Below are 19,067 nucleotides of genomic sequence, written 5' to 3'. Positions count from 1 at the left end.
GACCGGCCTATTGAAAAAATTATATTCATCCATTGGGCAGCAGAAATGCTTACCCTCTTGGTAAGCATCGATTCAATCAGAATTCCTTCCCAAGACTCCAACCCCTTGACTGGTATTGCATAATCACCCAGATGCATTATGTAATAAGATTGCCTTCAGAAGCACTTGATTCTAAGCATCACAGCTAAGAACAAGTATTTTGGGCAAACATTGTCAAATTCTATCTTACCATGGAATCACAGAATCATAGAATGGTTTGGGTTGGAAAGGACCCTAAGCGTCATTTGGTTCCAACCCCCCCGCCATGGGCCGGGACACCTTCCACCAGACCAGGTTGCTCAAAGCCCTGTCCAACCTGGGCTTGAACACTCCCAGGGAGGGGGCATCTACAAATTCTCTGAACAGCCTGTCCCAGTGTCTCACCACCCTCATAGTAAATAATGTTTTTCTTATATGTAATCTAAATCTGCTGTCTTTTAGTTTAAAGCCAGTCCCCCTTATCCTTTCACTATGCGCCCTTATAAAGAGTCCCTCTCCAGCTTTCTTGTAGGTCCCTTCAGGTATTGGAAGGCCGTAATAAAGTCTCCCTGGAGCCTTCTCTTCTCCAGGCCGAATAAACCCAACTCTCTCAGCCCTCCCTCCTAGGAAAGACTTCATTACGGAAGTCATAGGAATGACTTAATTATGTCTACATCACATGCTTTTCTTCTTCTCTCCTCAAGTCCCAGCCATTGACCCCAGTATTTCATCACAGTCAAGAATGCTTTGCATATCTCAGGACCAAGGCAATCTCAAGGCACCTGGAAAGGGCTTATCTGAGCATTTCAATATACTGGATCAGGCTGCTGCAACCTAATCCTTTGTGGATCCTGACACAGTACTGGCCTGTGCTCTAGGTCTCCAGAAGTCACACAGTTATGCTCTCCTAATCTGAAACTTTGTTATTAATTTTCGACTATGTATAACATACAAAAAAAAAACCAAAGCAGAGAATAATCTAGTTGATTTATCTAACTGGAAGACTGTCAGGAATCCGAAGCAATTTTTTAAATTAAACCAAAGCTATTTGTTTACTAAGTATCACTTACGCTCCAGCACAGCATAAGCAAAAAGGTTTTTAGGGGGTTAAGTGGAAGTTTTAATTTTTTTTTTCCCACTATGTGCTCTTTATTAATACTTTGCATAGACTTTCATAATCATTACTAACCATCAATCCAGAGTTGAATGAACTAAAAAAAATGGCACACTTAGGGCAGTCTGAATCCACAACATCCCTCAGCAGGCCTTCAATACGAGCAAAGGATGGCAGGAGGAGAGTAGGATCAAAGGCAAGGAGGCCTGGAATCTGAATACTGCAAAGCAAAAAGAGTAAGAAGCACAAGAGCCTTGGGTTAGAGGAGAAATCATAAAGACGACAGAATGATAGTGGTTCAGTTAAAAGGAGTTGTTCAGAGGAATGATTAATGAAAGGAGTGAGGGAACCAGTGAGGCGAAAAAAAGGCACAAAGAAATGGAGTAAGGATTGTTATGATCCATTGAGAGAAGAAGTTCACGTGGAAATCAAATTCTATAGTGACTTTCTGAAAGCAAATGTTTACAGATAAGGATTTTTGACTGAACAGGAATGCTTTCTGTTTTATCATTTGTAATTTTCAGAATTTCTAACAAATAGTGGGAAATTGGTTGCTCAAAATGTCTGCCCTTGGACAGCATGACCTCTGTCTGCCCTCTAGTCCCCTTCAAGGGTCAGATGTAGTCCAAGGAAATCTGCACCACCAAACCTTCTTCCAGCCCGCACAAAGGAAGAAGATGAGCTGGTGTTACCATGTGTTTTCAGCTTGTGGTCTATAAGAACATACTAAAGAGGAAGCAGAGTGAACCTTCTACTCCAGTGGAGTGTTTCTACAAGACTATGTAAGTCTCACAGTCTCCTATGCTGGGCATTTTACTATTCGAGGTTGAAGAGTTGTTGAGTCATAAACACAGCTAACTTCAGTTTCTATGTTACTTCATTCACAATGCTTGTGTGTTTCATAAAACATGTCTAGATTCAGTAGATCAGGAAGTGTTCTGCTGGAAAAACCCTGAGGAGACAGAAACTGAAGCAGTCTTCCCTGCTCTGCATGAGTAACACTTCTTCCCAGTTTTCCTGAAAATGAAATTCCATTCTCTCACAAATTACTCAGGGCAAGCCACATCCTCTCACCAGTATGTGAGGATGTAATGTCACAAGACATGTTGTTGTCTTCCTGAGGACATGATGAAACTGCTTAGGATGTTTCAGTCCCTGATCCAGATTTAAGTCTGACCACCTCAAATACATTCAGACTTTATGGTAGTGCAACAATGAAACCAGATAAATGTCTGTCTCCTGTCTGACAGTAAATTAGGTATTTCCCATCAACAAATAGGTTTACTAGACACACAAAAGTTTGATTACCATTTCTTCATATAAACAAAATGTAGCACAGAGAACATTTGAAAGCAAAAACCCTAATATATAATCCAGTCTTGAAGAATATAAGCAAACAGCACTCACATTAATCTCAGCAAATGTCAGACTAAAGTTAGCAGTCTGGGGATTCGATACCATTGCCTGTATATGGCTATAATGAAAAAATGTCATATCCTATCCGAAATGTGTTATGAAACAGTCAGGAGGACAATCTCTTCACTCTCCTGACTATCAGAACAATATCGATACATCTTAATATGTAACATTTTCCATATATTAGAACTAACAAATTCATAAATGAAGTCCCAAGTTCATACCGTATCTGTTGAATGAGATCTTTATGACTGTTCAGGTTTAATATCACAAGCATGGGCTAAGAATGCAAATATGTTGTAAGAAACAATTCAGGAGCAGAGCAGAAGAGCCAAGTGATACATTCAGCAGAACACTTATACATTGCCTTCTCAAAAACATCAAGAAAGAAGGCAAAAGGAGAAGAAAAAGGGTAACGTTAGCTATGACTTAAGCTTTGCTTTCATATTAAGACTGATATTTTCAGTGCTGCCCTGTTGCTTACACCTTCTTCCCAGGTGTTTTGGTTTCGGCTGCCGCCGGCAACAAAAGTACCACGCGGCCGCCCCTCCCCCCGCCGCAGTGCAGAGGAGAATGGAAAGAAACAGGCAGAAACCAGTGGGTCGGGATAAGGGCAGTTTAACAGAACAGCAAACAGAGGGAACAGTAAAAACAACAACGATCCAGATAAGGAGAAAACACGACAAAACAGACCGCACAACAGACCCATTCTCCCGGACAGGACCAGCGCCGCGCGCTCCTGACCCGCGAGAGAGTTCCTGCCATGCCGCGCCCCCCCCCACTGGAACCCAGCATGACGGCACATGGTATGGAATACCCAGCTCTGTTTGGAAAGGAGGGTGTTAGGTCAGCCCACCCGGCTGTGCCCCTTCCTGGATTCTGGTGAAAATTAACCCTGTCCTGGCCGAACCCAGGACACCAGGGTAGACAATATCCTAGTATGAATGGGTAAGCTAACCTTCACTTTCTCTCTTGCAATAAATGTTCCCCCGCTAAATGTACACGTATTCTGTAAATAAATGGATCTTCCTCTCTTTTACACATGTATTGTGAGTCATAGTCCATACACCAGCACAGAAATAGTACATTTAAAAAAAAAATAATAATACATTGTCTTGGTGTCACCTGGGATAGAGTTAATTTTCACAGAAAGCTGGGAGTGGACACAGCCAGGATAGCTGACCCAAACTGGCCAAAGGGATATTTGATACCATATGACATCATGCTCAGTATATAAACTGGGGGAGTTGGCTTGGGGGACAGGGATCACTGCTTGGGAATGGGCTGGGCATCAGGTTTCAGGTGGTGAGCAGTTGCACTGTACATCACTTGCTTTGTACAGGCTATTATTATTATTATTGTTATTATTTTCTCTTTCTTTGCTGTCCTATTGAACCGTTTTTATCCCAACCCATGTATTCTACCTTCTTTTTTTGATTCTGAGGGTTTTTTGAGGGTTGAGGAGTAAGCGAGTGGCTGTGTGCTACAGAATTCCAGTCGGGGCTAAACCATGACATACCTCAATAAAAAAAATATTCTTGATGTACCTGAAGTACCTCTGTGTTAGAATGTACTTCATGACTTCAGATGTGATGTGGCTCACTGCTTCAAACCTACTCTGCTTCATTGGCCTGATGACGTGAGAGCATCATGGCCTTGCCTTGGTCATGAGCAGAACAAAATGGCAAGAGGGTTCAGCATTGTGAGCCACTGCACACTTAATGCAGACAAGAATGGGCCATGACAAGCCTTCGCACAGGCTGTGCATCAGTGGTGGACAAGACAACAGTACCTGAAACTGATGGACAGGTATACTGTGGTACCACCACGGGCTGATCATACTGGCTGCTATTGCCAACATCTGCCTGGAAATATGCTTACACGTAGAGAGCAAAGGGTGGGACACGGGTAGGTGCGTGCCCGACACTGCAGCTGCAGAGCTGAGCTGCTGCCCCAGACTGGCACGAGAGAGCATCTTGCTGCTGCTGGCCCTACTGTCCTATCATGGCAGGAACGCAAAGGTAAAGTAGCAGAAGTCTTTCTAGCTCTACTGGTTCAAAAACTGTACCTGAAAGACTAGAATATAGAGAATATATTATTTTTACTGCCTAGGAAAAACTCTTCCAAAACCTAACAGTGAAATAACCTGCAAATACTAGCTACTACAGACTGTAGTCACTGGGTTAATTGTACAAATCATTGATGAACAGCCTTAGTACACATTTAAAGGTACACATTAGTGCATTAATATCTGCATTTAATTCCACCCAAGTCTATTTTTGTCACAAAGATATTCTTTAGACCACCAACACGCTGTGAGAAAGCTTAGAAAACCGACACGGCAGGATGTGCGTTGGGACCGTACTCCTTTTGGAATCTTTGCTAACACTAGAAAAACAGTACATAAAGTTGTCTGTGCACATCCAACAACACATTTCCACTGCAGGACAAAAAAAAATAACTGGAAAAAACAAATCAAAACAAAAAAAAGCTAAGGAGGTGATGCGAGCTGGGTTAAGAAGGACTGTGAATGATGAAGGGTTATGTGGCAATGGGTTAAAAAGCCGGCTCCTTTAACTTTTCATTTCCAGAACGTATTTCCCAAAACAAGCCAGAGTTGCAACCTTCCTCCCTAGCCTGGGAGCTTTGGGATTCTGGGCTTTTCTATTCACGGATGGGGGAAAGGCGGCTGGGCAAGCCGGGTGCCTCAGAAGCACACTTCTACTGTCGCTGTTTCTCCAGTCCGCTGCTTGCCGGCTGGGGGAAGACGTAACAAAACGCAGGCGCAGCTTCGGGTAGTGAATCCACGCGCCGTACCGGCGGACGCAGCGTTTGACATCAGCCGTTACGGGCCCGGACTGACCCGCGGTCGTTCATTCCCCGGCGCGAAGGCGGGCGGCGGGGCCGGGCACCGTTCGTCCCGCCCCCGGCACCCGGCACCCGACGCGGGAAAGCCGGCGGCGGCCAGAGGCCCCGTCCCGCGGTCCGCCAGCGCCACCTGGCGGCCGCCAGCCACCGCCCGGCCAGGCGCTCCGCCGCAGCGCCCCCCGCGCTCGCCCCGCCGGAACTGCAGCCTCGAACGGGTTCAACGGGCGCGTCGCGCGAGCCGAGCAGGGCGCTGGCAGCCGGGCCCGTTCCAGGGACCCACGCGCCAGGATGGCCGCCTCACCAGAGAAACGGAAAATGTGCTCCGCAGCCAGCAGCGGTGCGGCCGCCCGGAGGGTTTGCCTCGCTCCCTCCCATCGCCGACGCAGCGGTGTTCGTAGCACGGGCATTGATCAGGGCCTCCTGCAAGAAGGGGCTCAGCATAAAATTTTTCAAGTGTTCTCAGAACGGGGCAATAAAACCTCACACGACCCTGAACGAGCTGCGGGGTTCCTCACTCCTGAGAGCCAAACCGTATTTTCTATAATTTTGCCTGGAAAATTCTCCGTCTTCCATGGCGGTATTACTTCTCAGAGGCAGATTGAACTCTTACCACTGCTTCTCTTTACTGTCTGGCTTTTTGCTGACCGCAGATTACCATCAGTCTCACTGGGCTACGTCAAAAAACTGACTGACAGACTTAACAGGGTCTGACAGTTGTGGGTACTGGCACTGTCGCAGGGCTTCTGCCCGCCCCTGAGGGCCCCTTTCCCTCTGGGGATGGGGAGCAGTGCAGGACGCTTGTCGCTAATTATTCCTCTTTCAGACACACCTGTGTTCCCCAGCCAGGGACCCCAGACCCAATTTATCAAGAAAATAAAGGGCCATCGGTTGCGACGCTGTTTCCATTTGCATCCCTTCTGCTGCCTCTTCTCTGGTGGCAGCAGCAGGCCACACTCCCAGCACAGTGCACCGGGGAGAAGGGTGCTCAGCTGGGAGCCCAGCAATCACAGGGCAGAGGGAGTGGGAGACGGGGGCTAAAGGAGCTGAGGACCACGGGAGTGTGCAAGAAACAGCAAAACACACAAGCTGCTTTCGGGAAGCACAACAGACAGGAAATATGGCCTCAACTCTCTTGTGCTAAACCCTGGAGAAATTCAGGATCATCTTCTGTACAAGGCCTCCCTCCAAATCACGGCATTTGGGGAAGGTCAAATCGGACATGGTTTTATCAGCTACATAACACTTTAGAGCAAAATTGTTTGTCCTTATCAGGTGTGGCAGTATTAATACAATGTGAATTAAACTAATGCTGAGAGCTCAACAACATGATAATCAGTAAGAGGTAGGTCTAAGATTTAGCTTTAAACATGCATCTCAATTCCAGATTTCTAGGAATACTCAGTGCTATTATCCATTTTCTATTGTTTTGTTAATAGCATTCTCTGATCTATCTCAGATCATTAATATAAATGGACAAAGTAGCCCAGGAGAAATGGAAAAATTCACTTTTCATCTGGAGCAATATTTCTGCCCTGAAACCTGTTTTTCTTTTGAGAGTTTATAACATATCTATTTACAAACTAGTTTCAGAAAGAAAAAAGTAGCATTTCTTTCCATCTTACAGCTCCTTTTCTGGATTATTCCTCTAAGAATAAACTCATTTCCCTCTCACCTTTCTGTCCTTGAGCCTGACACCTACCACCTTTCCCAGGGCTCCTCCTGTAAAAGATGCTGTTGTACAAAGTCCATTAGGAAATGTTTGCTGTTTATTATATATAGAGCAAAGAATTTGAAGTGAATATTTTTCTAGGGTACCCTACATGATGTCAGAACTCAAGAGCAGGACCATAAACCACCTATGGAAAAAAATTTTTAAAAAATCTGCCTTCCTCTTTTCGCCAGGAACAATTTGAAACAGGAGTGTTACACTAGAGTTTCGTTTCAGAATGCTAAAGCACAAGGCTTTCATTTTCTTTACTTGTTAGAGAGAAGGTGAGAAAGTGTTGAAACTATATGAAGACGAGAATAAAATTCTCATAAATTGGAGAAAGGCAAAAAAGCAGGCAAATAAGGAAGATCCCATTAAAACAGAGAGGAGAGGATAAAAAGTGTCAATGACTCAAGTTTCCTTTAAAAAAAAGAGAAGAAACAGAACAGCTGAGAACAGATATGGTGAGAAAGCTGCTAGAAGAACTGTCACACCAAGCAGGGAACACTGTTCAGATACCAGAGATGCTCCTTGCACATCACAGAAACTCATCAGTAAAATTAGGTTTAAAAACTGTATGTCGTCTCACAGCTTAGAGATGGGGGGATACGTTTTCATGCAGCATGATTTAATGTTATTTGAGTTGACATATTTCCTTCAGTTTCCCTTTTAAGGAAAGCTTGGATTGCGCAGAAAGCGGAAGGACTCAATTCCTTTCTGCCAGGAACCTGCTTTCTCTCCCTGATCATATTATCTCTACTTTTCTTTACCCCTGTTTACTTTTCAATTAATTTTTTTGGCTTCAGTCCAGGCCTCAAAGGGCTGGAAGAGTAATCAATGTCTTCAGTACCAAACTGAGAAATGCAGTGAAGGGAAGAAAGGGGAAATCAGTCTGAATTATATGCGAATTTTTTAGATTTTTATTACCTTTTTTCCTAACCAATAGAAAAAGTCAGGAAGAAAAATCACCTCGTATGAAAATTTGACTCAGCATGAGACATTTAGTTCAAGTATTGTAAGAAAAACATAGGAAATGAGCACCAGCCCTGCATCTGACATTTTCCCCCGTGCCCACCAGAGCACTCACATGGGAGTACCACGTCCAAGACCCCCTTCCACCTGAGAGCACCAGTGACGTCTCACACCCGTGCACCTACCCCATGCTACAGAGCCCTTCGTCTCTGTTTTCTACCAGTAAAGAATCACACCATAGCCCTGGGATTGCTCCAGTAACAAGGACTTCAGGGACTGAGTACCAAACTCCACCAGTTCCCAGTCAGCGTGGGATAAGTTCATACCACCAGTCACTGCCCTGAATCAGAGGAACAGATTTACAGCTGGGTCTCCCACCTCCTGTGTGGGCATGTTAGTCCATTACCCCAGGCTGGGGGGGTTTCAAAGGTGGCTCTCCAGCTGCCTCCACTTTTGATGACCCACTTAAATATCACTTGGACAGGTGGAAAGTGACTCCTCAACTTAATGGCAAGGATAGCCAGCTTTCAGCTGCTGCTTTGCTATTTTTAGAAAATAGAAAGACAACTCACATTGCAGTCACGCTACATAGCCTTATAATAGGGGTGTTTCATAAGAAAGAGTGGAAGAAGACAGAATTCACCCTGATTTCACATATTTTATGTAAAGCACTTTCAAACTGTTAAGATATAGTTGCACTGGGACACATTGGGTGCTGAACTTACCGACAGCACGTCCTGTGCTGAGGAATAAATACGGGAGTCAGAGGACAAGCGTTTAGCTCGAGAACTGTTGCTGTTAGGGAGGGTTCATCCATAAGACAAAACGGGCAAAAGCATCCTGCGACTCTGTAGCCTGCCATTCCCTGTTGCTGTCTGTTTGGAAACAAACCTGCAGCCATAACCACGAGCCTGCATACCCTCATGCTCCCTTTCCTTCTCCATGCTCTCATTGCACTGTGAAAAGTGTCTGGTGGAAAAAACAAGTGAACAGGTAAGAAGTGCAAAGGTGTATTTACAGATCAATATCTATGACTCACTAACATAACTCAGAATCAACTTCCAAGTCTGGCACAGTACCTCCTTAAAATGTTAATGTGAGAAAAATCTAACTTATTTTACCTCTTTTGTGCAAGACATGCAACAACAGCTTTCACCAAAATATGTGCTTGAGTGACTGAATCAGACAAACTAAATAAGCAAAAGGCCAGTTACCTATAGTGATTTTCAGGCATGCGTGACATGTTGTTCAGCACAAAACTGTTTTATTCACACATTCAATTCATGCAAAACAGATCTTTTTTATATGCTCGCTGCCTGAGCAAGTAATCGCGGTGATGATCACTGTACCTAAGAAGACATGTTAATACACGCTGAGCCTAACTTCCTCAGTCTCCAATCTTAAACAACTGGTGTGATCATCCTCTCTTGCAGCGTGGCAGGTCTCTCTTGGAACCAGAGTCAAAGGCAAAGCTATTTTATTGGGTTTTTTTTCTCCCAACATTATTACTGCTTTATTATAGAAATCTCTGAAATGCAAGGTCTGCACTCTGTCCTTTGAGACTCAGCAGATGTCTTTAAAATGCTTAGTCTATTAAAGCTTATAATGCATGATTAACGATCTGAGGGCTGCTGGTCTGAGGTGAAAGATTCAGCAGAATTTTCCCGATACCTTTTGCAGATTCATGTACTATACATTAGAAACCAGAACCATCAGTGCAATTATTTCGCAAAGGCTCAGATGCAATGCTCAAAAAACCTCCCTAGATCACTAAGAAGCAACTCAACAAGCAAAGGTGAAGTGCTCTGCGATTTTCCTCTTGCTCTTGAGTCCTAGCTTCTGTTTGCTCCTTTGATTTCTTTTTCCATAACACTGCAGCAAGAAATTTGCTTATTTGTTTATTTTCATAAGACCATATTACAATTTTACCCAGTTTTAGGTACTTTTCATGCAGGTCAAAAAGACATGAATTTCCTTTTCACTTTAGTCAAGGGCATGAGTTAGTGGCTTTCAGCATGGGCAATCTCAATTTAAAAAAAACTTACTCAGCTGTGTTTATTTGTGCAATGAAAACATCACTTTGTTCAACTTACAAATAAAGTTCATACAAAAACGTACGTCTATTTTGTATTTCTTCTCAAATCTGTAAGTAAAAGGGAGTCATTTAGAGATAAAAACATACTTCTCAGGGTAAATGTCATGCTCAAAATACTATATATAGATGGAGATATGCACTGTTTTCCCCAGAGACCTTGAAATTCATCACAGTAACTTCTCAGATGCAAGTGAGCTGTGCACAAGATTAGCACCATTGATACTTGATACTGTACTTGAACTTACAGTTGGTCTTTAGCTCTTCAACTGAGAACACATCAGGAGCTGTGTGTGAATAAGGAGAGAAAATGGTTCTCTTAAAGTCATTACCTTCCAAATGATCAAAATCTAGAAAAAGAAATACATGCAAAGAAGGTGAAACAGGTTATCTGAGATTGGTGGCACAGTCAACAACAGCAATCTCTGTTGCACTTCATAGCCCAAAGCTCCAACCTGTGTAAGAATCTGCTGACTGGCAAAAACACAACTAGCTGAATGAAAAAAATAGTATGACAAAGGTAAAAGATACGTTAAACAAACAAACAAAACAGTAAACCAGAGATTTTTTAAGACAAAATTGTTCAGGTTCTATCTCCACACAAGGCTACATCACTGTTACTTGCTTTTTGATGCACTCTATAGGCCTATTAGCTAGACTAGGTGGGACTGTATTAAAAGTATTCAATTTTCATTAATAATAAGAGTTCAATGCAGCAAAAAAAACAGGAACTTGTGGTTGGTCCATTGCTGTGTTTTTCTCTTCATTCAATCTTTGAAAAACGTATTGCTTTTTTATTATGTATTCTTGCTTAACTGATGAGTGATAAAAGTACTTAGAGCTTTCAATTAGGGCATTATTTTTTGTTCTCTAGTTCACAAAGAAAACAGATATGCAACAAGGGTCAACTCAGGTACAGGAAAAAAAACCAGAAAGAGAGAGAAGCCTCTTAAACTGTCTGAAAACTTCTAATTATCTAATGATAATGTCAGTATCATTGGATCACAGAATCATAGAACAATTAGGTTTGAAAGGGACCTTTGAAGATCAACTAGTCCAACTTCACTGTCGTGGGTAGGGACGTCTTTCACTACATCAGGTTGCTCAAAGCCCCAATGAACCTGACCTTGAATGCTTCCAGGAATGGGGCATCTGGAACTTCTCTGGGCATCTTCTTCCAGTGTCTCACTACCCTCATGGTAAAAAATTTCTTTCTTTAATCTAAATCTACCCTCTTTCAGCCAAAAAATGTTGCCTCTTGTCCAGTCACTACAGCCCTTCCTAAAAAGTCTCTCTCTGTCTTTATTACAGGCCCCCTTTATATATTGAAAGGGTGCAATAAGATCTCCTAGAAACCTTCTCTTTAGACTGAAGAATCCCAACTCTCTTCATAGGAGAGGTGTTCCAGCCCTCTGACCATATTCACGTCCATCCTCTGGACCTGCTGCCACAGGCCCATGTCTTTCTCGTGCCGGGGATGCCAGAGGTGAACACAGTACTCCGGGTACTCATAAGACTTTAAGGATCTCATGATAGCAGAGTAGAGGGGGAGAATCGTCTTCCTCAACCTGCTGGCCATGCTTCTTTTTATGAAGCCCAGGATACGATTGGCTTTCTGGGCTACAAGCCTACATTGCCAGCTCATGTCCAGTTTTTCATGCACCAGTATTCCCAAGTTCTTCTCCACAGGGCTGCTTTTAATCCATTCATCCCCCAGTCTGTACTGATATTGGGGTTGCCCTGATCCAGGTGCAGGACCCTGCACTTGGAATTGTTGGACTTCATGAGGTTCACGTGGGCCCATTCCTCCAGCCTGTCAAAGTCCCTCTGGATGGCATACCTCCCCTCTAGTGTATCAGCTGCATCACTCAGCTTGGTGTCATCCCAAAACTTCCTGAGGGTGCACTTAGTCCCACTGTCTATGCCATTGATGAAGATATTAAATAATATTGTTCCCAGTACAGACCCGCGAGGAACACCACTTGTTACTGGTTTCCACTTGGACAATGAGCTGTTGACTGTAACTCTTTGTACACAGCCATCCAGCCAGTTTCTTACCCATCTAACAGCCCATCAAACCATACCTCTCCAATTTAGGAGCAAGAATGTTGTGGGGGACCATATCAAAGGCCTTACAGAAGTCCAGGTAAATGACAACATGTATATTACTGAGAGGGCTATCATGCCACTGCTTTCCAAATTTAACTGTGCAGTTCCCACCAATTTTATTTACAAAGCCAGTTTTCCCAGATATAGATTAAAAGTCCATGTCCATAAGTAAACTGCAAAAAAGAACAGAGGTAACAAACATGTAACACAGGGAAATGCTTTGTATTTCTTTTTTTGTGGGAACCTACTCCCCAGGACCTTTTGAGTGCCCTCCGAGGTCTCTTGCTAAAGGCTCTTTTGCCAGAGGCCTAAGAAATCCCTGTGCTGACACCTTACAACCTGTCAGCAAAACCATGCATTCAGCAAGACCTTCAGGGAGATTTGCTGATCCTGACCATTCTGAATTCTTCCATGAAGTCACGAAATCCATACAGGAACAGTTCACAGACAGAAAAACAGCAAAATAATTGAAATGGAATAGGAGACAACTGTAGGGTTCAACTCGGGATAAAGAGAAAAGGGAGAAACACACAGGATTACAAAACCTCCTTTAGGTTACCTAAGCTTGTCCTGAACAGCATTTAAATTGTCTCAAGTACACCTGGTACAGAACTGGCACCATATGTGTAAATATATAATAGTGAGTGTTTTAATGTGACACCATCACACCACATTACCATTCCATATCCAAGATTCAAGTTCATACATATTCTTTGACAAATCCAACAAGTAATGTGAACTCTATTCAGCTGTCAAAACCACAAGTATTTATGGACAAATCTTGTCAACTTTACTCCCTCGAGTCCTTTCCTTTTAATGGAATTTGTGATTGAGTAAGCATACAGGTTATAAGTGGATGGGCAACATTGTCTTTACTAAAAAACTTTAAAGGACTTCAGAAATGGAAATTATTTGGTACCCCTGAGTAGTTCTCATAGCCTTTTGTATTCCAGCAGTTATGCAGTCAGCCTAGTCATCACTTAGCCATGGGACACACAGCTTGTCCTTCTTCCATAAAATACCCTTCTTTGCTGGTATGAACAGTGGCAATAGATTGCTTGACAAACGGCACAAGGTAAGCCTGTGGTTTGGATTTCTGGCACCAGAAAGTTTGGTGCTGCTAGGCGGTGGAGGGAAACAGAGTTCAGGGTTTAGAAGCTAATGATCTGATGATCTGTAATCATGGTTGTCCTTGACCCTGCTGAACAGGGCACCCTGTTAGCAGATACTCGCTCACAGAAATCATGGAAAGACTGTCACATGAATGTTATTCTCTCGACAAAAGCAATTTATGAAGTTTCCTTTCCTCTCCCCTACAACACCCGCTCATTCCTGTCCTCCTGAACTTTAACAGCCCCTCCTAACATTTGAGGTCATACAGTCATCCAGATTGCTGAAATGATTCAAATTTTAGGGGAAGGAAAAAACTCACACTTGCCTACACACCTAACTCGGGGAAAAAAATAAACTGGGAAACAGAGAGCGGGTTGCTTTCTTTTTTCCTGTTCCGATAAATTAAGTGAATTGGTTTGCACTGCATCCCCAGAAACTAGTAAGTGGTAAAGTATGCTGCAGGATCTGGCACAAGCAGCCAGGCTTAGCCTTGCAGCTGGCAAAAGGTCCGTATAATCACATCCTCTGTTTATGCCAGGCAGTAGGCACATTCCTCGGAGCACCATATGCCTGTGTGTGGGCCCAGTGGTCCGGGACTCTTTGGGCTTACTTTCAACAGGGCTCCCGAGGAGGCATAGGAAGCTGCTACAAGAACACTTCCGACACTTTGGATAACATCAGCAGAATATATCTGGCTTTTTAAATTAACAATGTAAAAATTGTGACCAGAAAATCTGAAGACTGTGCTGGATGTGAAATTTATGACTTTCTGAGGTACAGACCATTCATATTTGTGTGAAAAAATGTGTTACATAGGCAAAATTAAATATCCTTTTGGATTCTGATCATCTACAGAGTCACAGAAAGAAAAATAACATTTTGTCAGAAATGTCAAAGTTTTCAGGCTTTCAGGTACATGATACATCTTGTTAGCTTTTTTCATGGCTGTCTTGCATGTCTGATTTTAACTCCTTAACTTTTATTTCTGTCTCATATCTGTCTGACCATAAAGTCTAAATCAGATCCAGGTTTGTGTAGATGTGCCAGGATAAAAATAGCTGAGCCAAGTAGATTCCATGGCCAAGATAACAGCCTGGTAAGTATCTAGCTGTGAGGCCTTATGTTTAGGTCATGCCACGCTGCGTCTGTGAGCTCTTTAAACTTCCATAATCTGGGTACATTGCAAAACCATCTCTTTCTTTGACTCCTGAGGCATAGACTCTTGAGGGCATCTTTCAGAAATGGGATAACAGATCACTCTGGGCAGCAAAATCCTGCTCACCCACCCGAAGAGACTGCCTCTTTTTGCCAAGTTCCAGCTTTTTGGACACTCGTCAAGAGCTCAGGACGTACATAAGCACATATGGTGAGTGTTACTGAAGGTTTTCTTAACCCAGGCACTCTTTAAGCTAAATAGCACTTGCAGAGGAGATGTAGGCAAAACATGATTGATCACCTGCACACTTTCCTCGCCCTACTTCTCTCTTCACTGCAGGATGTGCTTAAGATCAGTTGCCCTCAAGTCCGCCTTTGGCTGAGAGTCTCTCCCCTGCTGTTGTTTTCTTCCTCTCAGTCAAACTGGAATCCCTCGGCACAGAAACTGCGTCCCTCTGTTGCTTTGCTGGGACAGTTCCCAATCTCTGCTCTCTCCTCTGTGCAGAGAAGCCTGGTGAAACGATTTTTTCCACCTAGGCAACCCCATCAGCACCCTGTTCTCTGAGAACCTACAGCACAGGCCTCACAGAGCTGGTGACTCATTTCCAGTTCAGACAGGGTGGGCAACACGCGCATCACTTGTAACACAGAAATTACAGTGCAAATTAACAATTGCAATAACTAGAAGTCTCAGCTGTAAAGAGGCTGCCAGGGCTCTCACTAGGCTGAGTGTGCACATGCCTGAGGGTATCATGGTAGGAGTCTGCAGGGTAATTCAGGGGAATATGCATTTCATCAAGGAGGGGAGCAAGCAAGACAAAAACTTGGCAAATGCATATTGTCCTCATCCACAGCAACCCCAGCAACCTACTTGCAGCATGCCAGTTAGACTCTGACTCTCCTATGAAATAATTAAATGTCTCTTGTATCTGATCTTATGTTACAATATCATGGCATATTTGTTTAATAATTAATTGCTGTCTGGAACACCTCTAAGAGGGAGACAGAAAGAGGCACTGACTTCACAGCTCTGAGAGGGGGAAGGCAAGCCTTGATCACAGACGTCACCCTAGATACCTACCCAGACTTAGGTACAGATCTAGAACTGGTTCTTTCCAATCTTTACCCTCTCCTTCTCCAAGAAAATCTTCACAGACACTGATCTTGTTTTTAACAGAGTTGTATCCATCTCTTATAAAGACCTTTTTATAATCAAAAGCTGCACATTTCATATTCTAAAATTATTTAAAAGTTTATGAAGTTTCATTTTGTTTCATTATCTCTGAGGTTATGCCTTCAATATCTGCCCAAGCAGTCTCCACTAGTATTACTTCCTTTCGTATATATTTGTCCAGGGCAATTATGGCCAGGGACTGCTCAGCACAGACCTGCATATCTGTGAGTACCATTCGCATATTCCTAGTCTTGTGTGCTAGATCATTGCCCCATGTGAAGCAGCCTAAAGAATGATCATACACCTAATGAGCTATTGCCTGTTTTAAAGCACACTAAGTACAGCTGCTGTGCTGTCTACAGCAAGAAAAAAGACAGCAGAGTTCTTAAGCAGTTTGTGGATCCCTCTAGGCTGACAGAATCCTTGCTTGGCTGCTCGAGGCAGTGTCAGGGCAGCTTTGTGGCACGGGAATGATATAAAATGATCTAATACTCCAGAGGGCCTGGCCCAATGCGCACAGCAGAAAAGTAGGTCAGAAAGGAAATCTTGCTACTACAAACACGGCAGTGGCAGCAGTCCATTGTACCAGGCACAGAGTTTCTGTGAGGCAGTGGCTGAGGCTGCTTCACTCCAAGTTTCACAGCCAGCAGAAGCCTGGTGCTAAAAATGGCTAGCTAATTCACACAAAAGCAGGAACCAGCTTGTGCATAAGTTTAGAAAAGCAAACGTATCACCAATATTGCAGTTCTGTGTTTGTACTAAGCTGAACACTTGAATATGACTGAGGAACACATACCAAGCCTTTTCTGTCCCTCATTCACAAAGGATATTCTGAAATAGCGGTGGTATCTTTGAAAGCATGACCAAAAATTCAGTCCGTAGTTATTCTTGTGGCTTCCTGCTCTTTGGCTGTATTCCCAGTTATTCCAGGGTTTCTACGTGCTGTCCCATGAGACTAAAGAGACCTTAAAAGGATGTAATCAGCTCCCTGGACTCTCTGAAAAAGATACAACTAATGGAAAGTGATGTCTTAGCAGCCTTCCCCAGCTCTCACAGGAAGGGTATATCAGCAGTGTAACCGGAGAAAGTTGTTCAGTTCCCTCATTTTCAGCCATCAAAGGCTAATGAGAGACAGGGTCAGAGAGATACAGAAAGCATGAGGCATGTCACAGGAGGTCTCGCTCTGGTGACACTTACACTGGGAGTTAGTTGAGACTGAGCCAGATCCCATGACAAAGTATGTAGACCTGGCTTAAAGCAACCTTAACCTACCTCCACCATCTTCATTTTTGCATCAGGGTGCTGGGAAAGAGGAAGCGGAATCTTCTTCTTGCTTATATATAAGCTACTTCTGGACTTCCACTAATTAAATTAACAGATAGGATTTAGAGATACAGCTTCATTCAGGGAACCAAAAACCAAAATGGACACTTGTCTTCATGGCAGTGTGAATATTCACTCATGAATAATTCTGCCACTGGCCTTGCTGACAGTGCTCTTTTTTGGTCTTTACTTTTGATATGATCCAGTTATCAGAGCCAACACCCCAGCTGATACCCAAAGGCAGCAGCACATGCTTGGCAGTGGCAGTACCCAGATGCTAAAATCTATTTTGCAGTAACAGGACCTTTGGCACATCTGTAAATAACCAGTTTGCTGGAAATCCATCCCTTAAATTTAATAGCCTGCCTGGAAAGGGCTGATCAAACAAAAAAAAAAGTCTCTTTCTCTAGTAAGTATACCAGGTAAAACAACACAGGAACTATGTGGAACTTTAGCAGCTCTCTAGTGGATCATGTGCACATTTATTTTGACATGAAGGAAGGAGAATATTTTGTTCGGAATGCTTGGAGTTGTGCATAAAATTACCCTGGGCCAGGAACAATAACAGCAACGGAATAATCAACCGTGATCTCCAGTCCCTGGAGCAGCCCATTCCCTGCGTTCAGAGTGTGCTTAGCAGAACAGCACATTTGCTAACTCTCCTAGGGCTGACCTTTAACTTTTAGCCCTCTGCTGACTGTAAATGACTGCGCAGGCAGGCAGGAGTAGTAATGATAAGATTTTAATATCTCTCATTTATCACAATGGACCATTAAAGTTCATGCCTATAAACACACAAACCGTGGTATTACTGGGTCCATACCATAGTCATATGCTGGTGTTAACACATTCCCTACTATACTATTAAAACGTAACTGCATTTCTTTAAATGTTTTTTGACTGCGTTTCATTGCTTGAAAGGTCAAGATGATGGCCCCACAGAGCGCTGAAGGAGCAACATAAATAGGCCTTTAGAAATGTCATGTCCTATAAGGGATGAAAATAAACATTGCAAACTCTTCATGCATGCAAGCATTAGATGAATATCAGAGACAGGAGTGTTAAGCAATGAGGAAAAAAGGTTTAAAGAAAACAGTAAATCAAAGAGCTGTGTAACTGCAACTTGATCAAGGTGGTGTAATATTGGTGTCTGGCTAATGCTGACATCTCTCAGACAATTAATTTCTGTAATTACTTTTGATTATGATTTCTAGGAGCTAAAAGTAGCAAAGCACTATATTGGATCCCTTTTTAGGTCATCTCTAAAGTGGAAAGGGGCTTTCGTAGATACTTTCTCTTGGGTACCTTTTCTATGAGTGAGCTTCTCAGTGTTCTTGTACATAATTTTTAGATGTTACAAAATAGTAAACTTTTTAACAATTGGCATTGCCATAGAACTTCGCTGAATATTTATAACTTCGTTTTATAAACTCTGTAATTTAAAAATAATGTTTAACAGCTTGGACTCCCATTACATACAGTCTGCAAAAGCTCTAACAACAGAGTTAAAATAGCATTTTGCACTTCTGATCAGTGCGTATACCAGTCCAGTTTTTGTTTGTCAAAATCATTTCACACTCATGAATCTAAGATAAATTTTGTACAGCAAGTTTTTTCATAGAACAAAAATCCAGGAATCAGTTACAAAACTACTGTCGAGAGAGGACATTGTATATCCTGCCATAAAATGTGAATTTTAGGAGATTGCTAGAGTTCCTCACATTCACCAAAGAGCTCTGTAATTATGTTCACGGAATATTCCTGAAACATTGGATTTGAAAAGCAAGAAGCCTTAACTAAGTAGGAGCGAAAAATTTTGTGCTAACAACACATTTGACAAACAGGTCAGAGACGAGCAGCAAGAGTCAGGAAGCAACTGATCTCTGTTTTGACAGAGACCGAGAGACAGGCATCCCCGCCAAAATGTAAAGTCACAGAAAATAAGCCTTCTAATCAATCAAGTAGTTTTAGCATACTTCTGCACAGTTTCATCAGAGTATTAAAA

This window comes from Opisthocomus hoazin, chromosome 1, assembly GCF_030867145.1.
Source record: "Opisthocomus hoazin isolate bOpiHoa1 chromosome 1, bOpiHoa1.hap1, whole genome shotgun sequence".
Taxonomy (NCBI): Eukaryota; Metazoa; Chordata; class Aves; order Opisthocomiformes; family Opisthocomidae; genus Opisthocomus; species Opisthocomus hoazin.
The sequence above is the reverse complement of the archived record's forward strand: the minus strand, read 5'-3'. Positions refer to the sequence as shown.